The sequence below is a fragment of the Panulirus ornatus genome, chromosome 30 (genome assembly GCF_036320965.1).
Source record: "Panulirus ornatus isolate Po-2019 chromosome 30, ASM3632096v1, whole genome shotgun sequence".
In the NCBI taxonomy this organism is placed as follows: Eukaryota; Metazoa; Arthropoda; class Malacostraca; order Decapoda; family Palinuridae; genus Panulirus; species Panulirus ornatus.
Genome location: NC_092253.1, coordinates 1,765,313 through 1,778,824, shown reverse-complemented (window position 1 = coordinate 1,778,824; position 13,512 = coordinate 1,765,313). Strand labels below are relative to the sequence as shown.

The following is a 13,512-nucleotide window of genomic DNA, read 5'->3' as shown; positions in this document are numbered from 1 at the left end:
ATCCAACGTGCAGGCTTCTGCATAGGTTGAAGGAATTACGAACATAAGACAATTGCTTCCGTTCTGGTCTTCCAATTTACTGTGTGTGTGTGTGTGTGTGTGTGTGTGTCAGAGAGAGAGAGAGAGAGAGAGAGAGAGAGAGAGAGAGAGAGAGAGAGAGAGAGAGAGAGAGAGAGAGAGAGAGAGAGAGGTAATAGAATGACAGGATACTGAGACATGTACACATATCACATAGTATATACGGGACAACATAAAGGTTTATGAATAACGACATTTATAGGCAGTTAATAATATTCATATACACAGACGAGCAGATAAACAGACAGGTGCATTAAAATATATATAGATGTGGTGACAGAGTTAATCACGGAGCACGACGGTACGACCCTTGGCTTGGGTAGATACGTGGCCTTTGACCTGACCCGTTGGAGTAGGATCAAAGACCACAAGCCATCATACCCTTCGGTCGTACCGTCGCGCTCAAGGGTCGTACCGTCGTGCTCAAGTGTCGTACCGTCGTGCTCAAGCGTCGTACAGTCGTGCTCAAGTGTCGTACCGTCGTGTTCACAGGGTCATGAACTGGTGGTGTCAGAGTACAAGCAAACTACATTCATATCCCTTTAAGTACAATGCTACACTGACACATAAACACGCCCTCGCTCATATAACATACATTCCTCACACACACACACACACACACACACACACACACACACACACGGATTCACAATTTCCAAGCTGGGTGTCTTGCTGTGTGTGTGCGTCGAAGGCCTGGCGAATGTGGCAGTATTTGCATATCAACTCTGTAAAAATAGTGGAATGCACACACACACATGGGGGGAGGAAGGGGGGGGGGGGGTAGATGCGCGAAAAATGCGAGAGAACTGCGGTCGTAAAAGGGGTTAAGACCGCGAACTGGGAGTCTCTGGCTCGAGCTTTGTCAACAGAGTGAAGAGGAGACGATGACGGCCCGATTTATTACGTGGAATATATGATATTTTCATTTTTTTTTAACAGTTTAACAAAAGAGAATTATCGGGAAAATCCTAAAGGAACGGCAGAGTGCACGGATGCCTGACGTGGCGTGTGTATACCGCCTCCAGATGTGGATATGACGACAGATGAGCGAATGATGAGATACCTTGAACCTTCAGCTCTATGACTTGTTCTACGAGGTCCCTGCAGCACTCAGGGAGTCAGTCGAGTCCATCGGCTGTGCCTACAGGTCATGAGGTTTGACGATGTGTATCCGTTTGTCTGTCAGTGTAGACCTGGTAAAGGGGAAGTTTAGGAATAAGTGTGGGACCCGTCGAGTGGGTGGGAAGGCTGTAATCATCATACGTACCGTCAATTCAGAGCCCTGCTAGCCTCGTAACAATGTAAGTCAGTGTAGTCTGATATGATCCTGTTTACCAGAATCTATACTGAGGATTACTGAGGAAGCGGCTCAGCTCCAGGCAATGGATGAGTCACTCACTGTATACAGAACCTTCTGAATCTACCACAAGCGTCATGACTCAGTGATGTGCATTATGAGTCGTGACTCAACTGAATGGGAGAACACACTTCAAAACCAGTTGCCTGAGTCTAGATATTTTCTTCATAGAGTCGTGCAAGAACGTACACATGACGGTCGCACGGACGGGTATACGTACGTACACGAGAACACACAAACATACGAACACACCCTCAGACACATTTAAGATCACACGGGGAAATGGAGATCCATGTTGAGATGGATGGTGGATACATGAACAAAAGTTGAAACACAGCAGAGAACAGTTTTGTTCTGAAAGTAAGAATAAGTTATGTTGGTAAAAGTAAGAGATGATAAAACTGTAACGCAACACCAGAACATACCATGAATGTAACTCCAAGAATTTTGTTAATATCATGGCAAAACTCATTACAGTAATTTTCTGTGGAAATCTTAATTTTCATCATCTTTTTTCTTCCCAAGTTACAAAAGACTGTGGGAAACTGTGGGACACGTTATGAAACCTGATTACTTCCAGTGTCAGAGATCCAGACTTTACTCCCACCACGAGAAGCTTTGCACATTAATATTATTAAACAAAAACTCAACCAAAACGTGTGTTTAATGTATGTTTACCAAGCTCTGACAGCTTGGGCAAGGTCTCATACACTGGTATTTAGTAATCCAAACTCTAATCCAACAGAAAATGAATATATATATATATATATATATATATATATATATATATATATATATATATATATATATATATATATATATATATATATCCTCGACACTAGAAACTGTACATCTCCCAACCAGAAAACTTTCACAAACTCACACAGACACAGTGTATGACCGCAGGAGGCAGAACATAACGGCAGACGCAAGGCTCCCATCACCTGCATGTGTACAGAGAACATTACGAAGTTGGAATGGTAAAGGCGAGCCACGGATAATGTGGTCACACCAGCAGGAGGCGAGCCACGGATAATGTGGTCACACCGGCAGGAGGCGAGCCACGGATAATGTGGTCACACCAGCAGGAGGCGAGCCACGGATAATGTGGTCACACCAGCAGGAGGCGAGCCACGGATAATGTGGTCACACCAGCAGGAGGCGAGCCACGGATAATGTGGTCACACCAGCAGGAGGCGAGCCACGGATAATGTGGTCACACTAGCAGGAGGCGAGCCACGGATAATGTGGTCACACCAGCAGGAGGCGAGCCACGGATAATGGGGTCACACCAGCAGGAGGCGAGCCACGGATAATGGGGTCACACCGGCAAATGATGCGGTAACAAAGGCCATAATAAAAAGTTAACAAAGGCAACAACGAAAGTCATAACAAAAGCAACAAAACCTACAACAAAGGCAGTAACAAAAGCCATAACAAGAGAGAAAAAAAAACCCGTCCTATACCATAACAAATAAACTTGGGCACATCCACTCGGGTAACTTAAAGGCAACAGAACAACAACAACAAAAATAACTAAACAAATAACTCACTACAGAAGCTTTATATGCACAGAGTGAAAAAACGAGAGAGATACAAGCGAATAATAACGAAGCCATCAAGAAGTACGACACCACACAATACGAGGTAAAACTGCTTCTCTGATCTTATACAAGACCACAACAAACAGTTGCACAACACACACACTGAAGAACAAACGACCCCAGACCAAAAAGGCTACACAAAAGTGAGGTAAAATGTCCACACATCAGTACGAGTCCAGGTGTCGTGGCTACAGTAGGAGTCCAGGTACCGGTGACGTGGCTACAGTAGGAGTCCAGGTACCGGTGTCGTGGCTACAGTAGGAGTCCAGGTACCGGTGTCGTGGCTACAGTAGGAGTCCAGGTACCGGTGTCGTGGCTACAGTAGGAGTCCAGGTACCGGTGTCGTGGCTACAATCGTACAGACGACGTTGATGACGACGAAGATTAAGAGGAGAGGGAAATCCAGCCGAAAGTCCTGAGGGGACGTGGGATTGCAAGCTTAGGCTCCTCCTCCTCCTACTTATTCTCAGTGTCCTATCACAGAGAGAGAGAGAGAGAGAGAGAGAGAGAGAGAGAGAGAGAGAGAGAGAGAGAGAGAGAGAGAGAGAGAGAGAGAGAGAGAGAGAGCAGCGGTGGTGTCTGGACCACACCATTGTGAAACACGTGATGAAAACTGAAAACCTCACAAGAAAACCAGATCAGAATTGACAACGACCTCGCCAGACGCCGTCCCCAATAACCGAGTCCATGAGCAAGTGAGGCTCTGACAGCGTGACGTCCTGTGGCGTCTCTCAGAAGAAAAAAAAAAAAACATTTGAATTACATTTCGGCCATTTCTTTATTCCTCGTCTGTCGTCACAAATATCAGCGGCATCGAATAAAAGGAAATTATACTTGCTTATTGACTTCTGATTTCCAGAGCCACGAGCCAGCAGCAGCAGCAGCTCCTCCTCCCGTGGCACCAGGAAACACCTTTATTTCCCTTCTCTCTGGTGTGCAACGCTGCTCTCAAACTTTCAGGACTTTGCTCCTCCATTGAGGACCTGACGCCTCGCTTGAGGATCTGATGCCTCGCTTGAGGACCTGATGCCTCGCTTGAGGATCTGATGCCTCGCTTGAGGATCTGACGCCTCACTTGAGGATCTGATGCCTCGCTTGAGGACCTGATGCCTCGCTTGAGGATCTGATGCCTCGCTTGAGGACCTAATGCCTCACTTGAGGACCTGATGCCTCGCTTGGGGACCTGAATTCTTCTCCTCAAGCCCTGATGTCTCAGTTTCTCGCTCCCCGGAAACCTAAACGAAACTGTGAACAGCGCAATGGTAAAATTTTCCCCCCGAAATGAAATTAACATCTTTCGAGAAAGTTGGAACCAGGAGAGACTTAGGTACAAAAATAAAAGACTTCCTTTTTTCACAAAGAAATCCGAGTAAAGCATTCGAATGCCGTTGCATGAGTGTTATTCTTCTTCATGACTAGACAATGACATATTCTGTTCCTACGCGAATTCCTCCCAACAAAGGCTGCCAGGCACCATCGCGACTCACTCTCCTTGTTTATATTGAAGAGGTGAGTGACCCGGCCAGCCTCCCGGACAAGACCAACACTAAACAATTCACATGTCCCTCCAGCTAGCTCGCCCAGACAGACCCACTACCCTCACATGCTGCACTCAACTCCAGAATCCTCTCCTCTTCACCCTCCAGAGATTCAGTATATCCTGCAGGTGTAACACATACACCATGTTGTGGGGCAGACACACACGGTGTACATACTATGCATAGGTACACCATACCTTCGTCCCGGAACATACGATGTGAAGTTTGGGTTTAGTTGTCTTTTCAGGTTCACAACCTCTGTCTAGGAACATATACTGTTCACGTATTTGCATTTACACTCGGTTCTTTTTTTTTTAAACGTTAATTGAGACGACAAGGGCGACTGAAGCACTAATCGAGGCCATCTCATTAACGCTACATATACAAACCCTGGCTAGCCTAAGCCAGGCACCCATTTTCTTAACAACTCCTAGGGGTGGATCAACAGCTGGATTGACCGTGGACCGACTGCCACAACCAGGATTCGAACCTCGGCCTGTGAATGCGACACGGTCAGAAACGCTAAGCGCTCTTTTGCTTTTCGTCCATGTAATTCTACTTCCAGAAAAAGTTCTTTACTCTTAGTTTACGAGCATGAAATTCTAAGTGTTACGTATATCCTTAAAGTACGTGCATAAGTTTTGTTGCCTAGGTAGACATATACATACACATCCTCAACACTACATATATATCTGGAACTCATGGCTTCTACAGAGCTGGTATATATATATATATATATATATATATATATATATATATATATATATATATATATATATATATATATATATGTAACCGCAGTTAATCTGATGCTGAAATTCACTAAGATGAAGGCATCTGTGTGAATCTCTGAGCGATCCCTGAGATGGAACTTTTGTTTGCTCCACTTTCCCTAAGACTGTCAGAAACTCCTCACATACGAGTCAAGACGTCAAGTAAATAATTGAGCGAGTTTTCCTCATCTTCGCCGGCGTGATATTCTAACACACTGCTCCTCAGCCGGACGACCCCGGAGTCCTGCTCTCTGTTCTCTTGTTCTCTGTGATACACACACACACACACACACACACACACACACAAATAACTATCCTGACCCCCAATAGTTTCTACCCCAATCCTTGTCCTTGCGACGCCCACCTTAACTCAGTAATTCTTTTGCTCAAAATAAAAATTCGAAGCCTTGAGACGTGCGAGACATCCTCGACTCAACGCCATAAATCGCGACCAAAACCTTTGCATATATATTGGTAATCATGTTAGGGTCCGACAGGTGCCAACCTAACCTATGACCCCCAGTGCCGCACATGGCTGCGTCTTTAATGATTCCTCCTCGGCTGAAGGTAAATCTAACGTGTTCACAAAGTCGAGAAACATAACCACGGGAGGAGAATTTACGAAGGAAGGAGGAAACTAGGGAAGCACCAGAGCACTTTAGGGAGACACGAGGAGACTTTAGGGAGACACGAGGAGATTTCAGGGAGACACGAGGAGACTTCAGGGAGACACGATCACATACACCATCCTTCCTTTACAGCACAGCTCCCCATCATAGCACTACTACAGTCATGGCAAATCTCTGTTCACAGCAACTGTTCCCCCATAGTATCTAGTTCCGGCAACAACTCTACGTTCACAGCAACTCTCCCCTCACACCAACCTTCCCTCCACACCAACCTTCCCTCCACACCAACCTTCCCTCCACACCAACCTTCCCTCCACATCAACTCTCCTGTAATAACAAAAAACCATTCCCTCTTCTACTTGCTATTCTCAAAAGTCAAAACTCTTCCATATTTCCCCATTAAGTTCCCTGCTCTGTCTGTTTACACTTTACCCACACCACAAGTCTCGCCTGTATTATGTACTGCTGTAGCCTCAGGGTCAACCTAATTTCCATGTATCTTACTTCCGCCTGAAATACGATAAACCATGTACTTTTCCACGGTGCCTAATTATTTCTATAATAAGTTGACATACCACTTTTAAATATGCACTCTGTTGACTCAGTTCTCTCACGTCCGTGAGAACCAGCTGAACCTCTCCCTACCACACCCGCTACCACAGCAACCACTACCACACACGACCACAGCCACCACTGCCACACACGACCACAGCAACCACTACCATACACGACCACAGCAACCACTACCACACACGACCACAGCCACCACTGCCACACACGACCACAGCAACCACTGCCACACACGACCACAGCAACCACTGCCACACACGACCACAGCAACCACTACAACACACAACCACAGCAACCACTACCACACACGACCCCAGCAACCACTATCCCAGGCACCATTGCTTCTGGAACCACTAACAAAACACTACCTCAGGCACCAATGCCCCAGCAAACCACTACCCCAGAACCACTACCCCCTGGAACCACTAACCCCCGCTCCCTCTCGCTGCTCAAGTTATGAACCGGTTTTTCCGGCTTCCATCTACATGCTAATGCCACGTCTGCTAATGTCATTTAACCTAACGTTTCCTCAATTTTCGTTTCACTGTGTCAGTTTCTGCTGGGCCGAACACAGCCTTGTTCTCTGTTATTCCTGAGCAGTGGCCAAGCGGACTTCTGTTTCCAGTTCGCTAGTTAGTGTGTGTGTGTGTGTGTGTGTGTGTGTGTACTGAAACATATACAGAAGCTAGGAGACGTTATGCTTATCATATCTATCAGAAGCCAGTAAAGAGGTCAACGTTCCTCCACAGCTACTTGACGATCTTCCATGACCTTAATCAAAGAGTTCTGTATATATAACACTATCACCCAGGTCACACAGACGACACGAGGCTGCCGGGCATTATATATACTTCAATGACACACTGGTCTTTTACCTCCCATGCTGTCTTACAAGTCAGGTCTGTTGATGCGGATCTAACTTGCAAGTGTTTGGCAGGACTGTAGTGTGTGTGTGTTCGTGATCAACAACTGAAGCAAAGAACATCAGGCGTCCTGATACAATGAACCCGGGGTCCAGCCCCGGGGTCACCCTGACGGAAGGGGTAGTGAGCGTCGACCCACACTGACCTCTCCCTCCCACAGGTGATGGCTGACCGAGAAGGCAGCTGCACTAAATACTGGACACTAACTATATATTCCACGAAACATTAATGTAATTTATAATACTCTACGAAACGTTAATGTAATTTATAATACCCTACGAAACGTTAATGTAATTCATAATACTCCACGAAACGTTAATGTAATTCACATTACTCCACGAAAGGCTAATGTAGTTGAAAACAATATAACGTGACTTAACTAATATATAGCATCTGTGTGTAATAAAGCCATTCCATCATAATCTTTTAGATTAGTTTGCGTAATGAATGAAAAATGTGAGTAATGAACTGCGTCACTAATACGTACGTGTTGATGGTTTGCTGTGAAACCAAATTACTGTCACAATCATTATTCCACGCCATCTTTCACTAGATACTATTTGTTCATCTATACTTTTCTATCTCGTGTTATCATAACATACTGTATCACTGTATTGTTGTTTCATCTATGAGTCACTAAGGAACCTGGGAATTGTGGAATTAAGTTGTTCTTTCTAAAAAGTGAATATCGTTGTTTGAAGATATTGTGATATTCATGATACAGTTGATTTGTGGTTTGTTGGCTTTAAGACTATAGTTGTCACAAGGCCATAACAAAACACTGAATTCTAAACCGAAAATACAGCGATGACTTATCATGTAACGTGTTGGTTCATTATCTTGACCCAAGTCGATAAATTCCACCTAAACTTGAGAACTTACGCCATTGTGTACGTTGCGACTTATCAAATATCCCCCACACCTTCGACTACCATCAATACTCACTAGAGGAAGCCAAAACACTCCATTAAGATATGGACGTAAAGTAATTAACCAGAATTTCACAAGGAAATAAATATACCACAGTGAAAGTCTGATCAACACGAATACCTGCTTTCTGATGGTAAGGCTGGACATCTCTCTTACCAGGGACGTGAACCAGATGCCTGCGTTACTTGAGTGCCTCCTAAGACAACTTCGGCAGCTAAAACTTCACTGTTTTAATGATGTTCATTGTTCATCAAGAACAACAGGACCAAAAACCAACACGCAGAGGAACGCTGGCAAAAGCTGGAAATTTCGAGCAACGTCTGATCCAGTACTAAAATCTACACATAACATGACTAGAATTCAAAATCGACATTAACGAAACCATAAACCAATATATAAACCAACAGAATCAAAATTAAAAAAAATCCATAAAAACAGGTCCAAAAACCAGCGTCCAGATTATCAGAAACAGAATTCAAAATCTACAGCAACAGATTTACAAACCAACTTCTACACCAACATATCTACTGCTCCAGACCTGTAACTCAACACGTACATCCAGGACTATCATAACACTATCAACAACAACAACTGCCACAACTACACACCAGTACATTTTATACAAGCACTTCATACAGCAATACATTTTGGAAAACAGTTTACGGGGAATAAATTGCAAAAGGAAACTAGGGTAACAAAGTCTAAATTACCTTTTAGATGAGTTTCCTCCACTGGTTCTACACCTCTCTCTCTCTCTCTCTCTCTCTCTCTCTCTCTCTCTCTCTCTCTCTCTCTCTCTCTCTCTGACAACAGTGCCAGCGAACCAAGGACACTGACACAATAGCTATTGTGCCACGAACCCACGGACACCGCCACAGGAACCACGGAGACGACTGTCATAACCACGATACAGGTCACGGACACAAGGACAACATGTAACACGAAACATGAACACAACATCTAACATGACACTGGTCATTTACAAAGACATTACATAAACAAAAGCACAGACAAGACGAGTACATTCACAAGAACGAAAACACATGGACGACCAAACAAAGTACGTGACAAATTATGGACACTACAACAAATAACGTACGTTACAACAACGAATACAACAACTCTCATCGTCTTGTATCATTCACCTACACGACGGCACGACACTTGGGTACGTTAGACGGTACGACCCTTGGTTAAGACGGCATGACCCATGCGCACGACGGTAAGACCCATGCGCACGACGGCACGACCCATGCGCACGACGTTATGGCCCTTAGGTATAATAATGATCTACTCTATGATCTGACCCCTTAAGGGACACGTTGAAGGCCAGGGCATCATCATACCTAAGGGTCATGATTAACAGTCGTACCATCGTACTCAGAGTTAGCACCACCTTACTCAAGGGCTCAAACCATCGCTATTGTCTTGTCAGCGAAGCTTTAACGTTGTCCATAAATCAGGCTGATAATTATGAGCTGCAAATAGCCTGTCATACCTCATTCATGGGCTATTAACTACCCAGACCTTAGCCAGCCTCGACCAGCCAGCAAAAGCCGAGCAAGTGAGAGCAAGTACCGGTGATCTGTTTTAAAATGGCTCATCTGGCTAAACGCTGCGTTGTTGTTGGGGGACCGGGTTCGAAGCGGTTGTCTGACCTCGTTCATGCTGCGGAGATGGGGTTATTTTCAGCGGTTAAGAGTGCGTCAAAAATTCGTCACAGAGAGGTCAAAGCGTGTGAGGTGTGTTGAAGGTAATGTTTCTCTGCAGGGCCAAACACTTTAGGTTGAAAGGTTACTGAGAACCACACGAGGTGGGGTAAATGGGACGACTCACAAGGCTACTGGATAATTGAGGGAAGGCCTTCCGTCATTCTATATGCGACTCATGAAGGCACGCCTAAGGCACGTCTTTTTTCTTTAGGACTGTTGATATACCTAAAGTTCCCTTGTTAGTGGCTGGGTGGCTGGTTTTGTCTGTTTGCGACAGCCGCAGGCGCCGCTCCACTGCACCAGCCAGACGAGGATGTAAAGTGCCACTGTTATCAAAAAAGATATGAAGTCTTTATCATCTCCCTAACATATATGTGTGTGTGTGTGTGTGTGTGTGTGTGTGTGTGTGTGGACAAAGGTGCTTCGTTCTGGCTCAAGTGTGTGGGTAGCTTGGTGAGCTGGTCGGTGCTAAGGCTTGGAAGACGGTTATCTGTGGGTGGGCATGTTTATCCTCTCCTCAACTTTCTTTACTTTCAAAGAAAAAAAAGTATTGTTAAGCTTCTGTACACCACCAGCATTCACAACCGCGTCATTCAGTTGACAACAAGCATTCATAACCTGATAATGAGTCTGGGCGTCGACCCATTAATTTTTCAACAACTTCGTAAGGGAAGTCAGAACACCCTGGTTGGCAGTGAGGCAGGGGTGAAGGTCGAGCATAATTGTACCAGCGAGATTCATGGGCAACAATACTGACCACAGAGCCATGAGGGTAGCCATCATCCACCACAATACAGCTGTTGTGTTCGCTGATACAACACTCACAACATCGTCGTCCAGATTAACGAACGGTGAGCAGAGGAGCCGCGCACGCGCGCGCGCGCGACGAGATGGTAACATGAGGGGAAAACTGATTTCATAGTGACCAAATTACGTGAAGCATTTCTACCGTCACTGGGAGGAGGGGAAGGGGGAACACCTTTATCTGTTCATCAATTCGTGCCGGGGTGAAGGGGGACTGCGTGTGAGTTTTTATCTTTAATTGCACAAAGACTAGAGTGACAAACGAGTAGGGAGAGAGTTGTGCAACCCCTAACGCTAATTGTCATGCCACTTCATCGTTAGTGGTCTGCTGATTTCGACAGGATTTTACCCTCTTTCCGTTTTCTCTCTGGCTACTGACGGGTTATACCTTCCCTCTGTGCTGACTGACCGTGTTCCCTGCGTGTCGTAGAAGGCGACTGAAAGGGGAGGGAGCGAGGGGCTGGATATCCTCCCTTCTCATTTTTGATTTTCCAAAAGAAGGAACAGAGAAGGGGGCCAAGAGAGGATATTCCCTCTAAGGCTCAGTTCTCTGTTCTTAACGCTACCTGGCTAACGCGGGAAATGGCTAATATGTATGAAATATATATTCCTATGGGCCCATGGGGAAAATGAAACACGAAGTGCCCATGTGCACTTTCGTGTAATAATCACATCATCAGGGGAGATATACTAAAGATATATAAGTCAGCTGATATACAATATATATATATATATATATATATATATATATATATATATATATATATATATATATATTTCTTTCTTCTTTTCTTTTAAACTATTTGCCATTTCCCGCGTTAGCGAGGTAGCGTTAAGAACAGAGGACTGGGCCTTTTTTGGAATATCCTCACCTGGCCCCCTCTGTTCCTTCTTTTGGAAAATTAAAAAAAAAAAAAAAAAAAAAAAAAAAGAGGGGAGGATTTCCAGCCCCCCGCTCCCTCCCCTTTTAGTCGCCTTCTACGACACGCAGGGAATACGTGGGAAGTATTCTTAATCCCCTATCCCCAGGGATAATATATATATATATATATATATATATATATATATATATATATATATATATATATATATATGGGAGGATTTGGCACTAAATACGTTACATTTTTCTACATTTCAGAAAGTAAAGAAAAAAGAGAAATCACTAGTACAAAGATGGTATATAAGATACGTGGACAATGATTGAAAACTCCAGGAAAAATACCGAGACAGAAAACGTAACTTAGGATCGCAGATTCGACCTTATGTTGGTGGGATTCGAAGCCAGGCAGCGGTAAGCAGGAGCCACAGCAAGAAGTCGAAGCTACCAACTTGGTTCTCCAACACCGTCGCAGCTCCTCCTCTTTAATATTCATGGCAGCTCGAGTCTGGACGCCTCCCTGACACCTCTGGCCAAACTGTCGTACAGGCAACGTTTTTGAATTTGTCATAAACAAAGATCAATGTTAAGAAAATATAACAAATCATAACTCCAGCTTATAACTTAAAATACAAAATGCCATCTATATCTACGGAATATTACCTGGTTATAGTTATGATACAGAGAAAACTTTAACAACTTAGTTATAACTGTCTCATTTTTTTTTTTCTCGCACTGGAGAAATTTTGGAATTAGGGGAAGGGGGAAGGGAGGGGGGGGGGGGCTCACAGACGAGACCCAGACTAACACGTCCGCACAGTGACGTCACTCCTGACGCAATCATCTTCCCTAATGTGTGTGTACACACACACACACAACACACACACACACACACACACACACACACACACACACACACAAATACACACACAGACACACGTACACACACACATATACACACAAACACACAGACACACACACACACACACACACACACACACACACACACACACATACAGTCACTCACATACACACTGTCACTCAAACACACATACACTCACACACAACCCCACACTGTCACTCACATAAATTAAGCCAGGACCAACACTGCATATCTAGGCCAAATCTCTGCATATAAATCAGGCAATGAAACGCTGGGCAGAGCATGGATCCTCCAGCACGATTAACAACTCCGCCCTTACATTACTCTTCCCTCACGCTCCACAACCCAGCAATGACAAACCCAAACAGGATATATAAACAACACATTACTCTTAATTAGCATACTCGCCTCAATATACTGGTTTAAATATGCTCAGTCTAACGGCTGAAATCCATGGAGGATCATGATGGATTCCCGGCCTTTATACAGCCCCTGTTTTTAATCATACTATTGCCAGAGCCATCGAAAGGGACGTTCGTCACTGGAACATTTAAATGGTGGTGGTGGTGGCGTGGCATGGGTGGGCTGGGGACAGAAACTGACTCCATTATTGACTTTTCCGGCAACGGGTCCGAAAGTGATTTTGTTTCTTCTCGTTTTTCCCCGAGAGACCAAAAGTGGAAAGTCAAGTACCAAAGTGAAGATCAAGGATCCAGACCAAGAAAATACCAGATTGAAGCAGAAATATAAATAAGATTAAAGAGCATCAGAAAAAAGAGGCGAAGACGAGGAAATGGACGTAGTAGGTGAGGACAGGACCATCTACTGACACCA

At 44.6% G+C, this 13,512-nt stretch overlaps 1 protein-coding gene across 1 annotated transcript in view; it reads right to left on the bottom strand.

Moving 5' to 3' along the window:
* The window catches only part of LOC139758298 (superoxide dismutase [Mn], mitochondrial), a 220,641-nt gene extending 209,964 nt beyond the window's left edge, over positions 1 to 10,677 (bottom strand). Inside the window, exon 1 of the mRNA XM_071679523.1 lies at positions 10,667 to 10,677. The gene's annotated coding sequence lies outside the window, so the exon portion shown is untranslated. The remainder of the gene's footprint in view (positions 1 to 10,666) is intronic.
* Positions 10,678 to 13,512: the final 2,835 nt, after the last annotated feature.